Raw genomic sequence first — 3,030 nt, forward strand, 5'->3', positions numbered from 1 at the left:
AATGGGGGGTGCAAAATATTATGATGATTTCTCCTATCTCAATGTCTTCTCTGTGAAGCATTCACCCAATGATATTCAACTTCCAAGTCTTATTTTCTTTGGGGTAAGGAGATTAAACAACAAGAAGCAAAGCTTAACATTGCAGGGTTGCCATTACATGGATGGTAGGGATTCAAACACCCATCCTTAGTCTTACTTGACTGGTGTTTCAGAGACTGAACCACCTTCCCAGCCATAAAAAAGTAGTTTTTAAATATTTTCATTTATTTATTTGCAAGAAAACAGAAATGCATGTGTGTGAGGGAGAAAGAGAAGGGGGGGGGAGAATTGGCATGTAAGGGTCCCTAGCCACTGCAAACAAACTCCAGACACGTGTGCCACAGTGCATTTGGCTTTATTTACATGAGGACTGGGGAATTGAACCCAAGTGGTTAGACTTTGCAGGTAAACATCATAACCATTGAGCAATCTCTCCTGCCCATAAGATATTTAAAGAGGCAAAAAATATTTTTGACCCAATGTTTTTTTAGGATTTTAGAGTAGATGAAATATATCAAAAAGTAATTTAACAACATTCCTAAGATAAACTAAATTATATGTGTGTATAAAAAATCATGCTAGAAGAAATCATGAGTTTATCCTTGGTTAAACAACTCTATTCAAAGTAACATTTGCTGAACTATTGTTTCCAGGATTTATTTTGATTATAAAATGTTACCATCTCCAATGTCAGATTAGAAAAATCATTAACAGAGTGCTAAGTAATGAGCACAAGATTATACAACTCCTAATGTATGAAAGTGGTACTCCATTCTTATTATACAGTCCCTCTTGTGTCTTATGCTTTTAATAGATAAATTATTTTAAAATGTATAGTGATCTCTATTTTTTTATCTTTCCACACCTCAACTGTGAACCTTCAGTAGAAGATTTGGAAGACTGAACCAGTAGGATTTCCATAAACTGCTCTCTGGTACAGAATGAGGCATTCTCAAAATAAAAACAAATAAAATGTTGAAGAAAAAATAAAAACACAAATCACTGAAAAACTGCTAACTAAACAGTGCCCTTCCCAAATAACATTGCCTTAAGGTAGATGAGACATGTCCAAAATAAGCAGTTGTTATGCCCAGATCACAGAATCCCCAGTGACCACCAAGAAAGCCAACCACATATACAACTTCAAAGAGCTTTATTTAGGGCTTAAGCTTGGGCTCCTGACTTCACCAACACAGTGGGTCCATCCAAGAGCCCCAAATGGCAGTTGGGAGAGGCTTTTATTGGGGTTCAAATGGGGAAAAGGGGAATTCCAGCTTGGCAGTTACATGATTGGTTGACATTTAGCAAGAGTATACATGTTTCAGACTGGCTGCATAGCAATTGAGGAACATTAAGAAAACTTATCTATGACAACAGGAATGTTTAACATCTACTTGGACCTTTCTGATTGGCCCATTCTAGGGGAGGATGCAGGAGCACGGCAGTTGGTGGTTTTTTTCCAATAACTGTTGTGTTTTGACTAGGAAACAGAAACTTAGACCTACTAATGACTCTGAAGCCTGTCATGGCGTTACTCTGGTGTGGCCCTTCACAGCAACCCTATTTTCTTTGTTAAATCTATCTCAGTGTTATAATTCTTAATATACTTTCAATGACATACAGTTCTAGAGCCAATGAAATATGGATCAAAGCTTTCTGGGACTTCATTTTTTGTATATTTTTTAGCTTTTCTCTGTTCTACTATATTTTAGGGAAAACAACCTTCAAATTTAGTTATCATACACACAGTCTGTTAACACCTAGTGAGATTTTCTTCTTTAAAAGAGCAATTCAGGATGGAAGGTGTATTGATTGAGGGATTAAAACAGCAGGCTTTAAACAGTAGTTAAACTCCAGCTAAACTCCAGAGGTTCAGGCGATTGGCTTGACATACGCTCACATTTATTGACCCAATTGAAGTAGAAATGAGGGCTCCATTAATAAACACTCCAAACTATCTTCTTTAATTTGAGACATTTGCAGACTGCAGGCTACCTCTAATAAACAGTTGGCAGCAAGAAACAGCAATTTCTCTCGTGAGTGTTATGTTCCATGATTGCCAGGAAAATTACACAAACAGTGCAAACTTTTTTGGTAATAACTACACATTTTCAATTTATATTTAAAGGAATACCTCAGCTATATTCAGGGCTTAAAATAATGACTACTACCAATTAATGCACTTTATTCCCACAGGAAGGGAAACAAATGTAAATGTTCTTATAAGGCACTGGGATGTGAATTAGTAGTTGAGGTGCACCTCCAGAAACCTTATGCAACAGGGCTATCCTAACTCACTTGCTGTTTACTTTCTTCTAGGTTTCAGTGATTCTTCTCATCTTAAAATACTGTTATTTGTAGCCTGGCATGGTGGTGCATGCCTTTAATACCAGCACTCGGGAAGTAGAAGTAAGAGGATTGCCATGAGTTTGAGGCCACCCTGAGATTACATAGTGAATTCCAGGTCAGCCTGGGCTAGAGGAAGACCCTACCTTGAAAAACCAAAGTAATAATAATAATAATAATAATAATAATAATAATAATAATAATAAGTAAATAAATAAATAAATAAAAATACTGTTATTTGCTTGTCATGGCATGTAATAAATACCTAATTATTAATTGCAGAAAGTATTTGCTTTGAGTTGGAAAATATCTTAATAACATTTAGAACTATTTTGACAACTTTATCCAAGTATATTTCCCTCAGTTTGCTGACTACTTCATTGGTTAAATGGGTAGTAACTTTAATATAAGTAAATCATGTTTGTCTAGTATAGTCATTGAAAAAATTATCCTCTACCATGTCGCTTTACTGATTGGATATATTACTATAATTTTACCTTTCTCTTGTATTTTAAATTGATATCACTGAAGAAAGAACTTCAGTACTGAGTAACAAACTTTTCTTTCTTTTTTTAATATATATATATTATATATATATATATAAATAATATATATATATATTGACAGCTTTTATACTTACAGACA

Source organism: Jaculus jaculus, chromosome 11 (genome assembly GCF_020740685.1).
Source record: "Jaculus jaculus isolate mJacJac1 chromosome 11, mJacJac1.mat.Y.cur, whole genome shotgun sequence".
In the NCBI taxonomy this organism is placed as follows: domain Eukaryota; kingdom Metazoa; phylum Chordata; class Mammalia; order Rodentia; family Dipodidae; genus Jaculus; species Jaculus jaculus.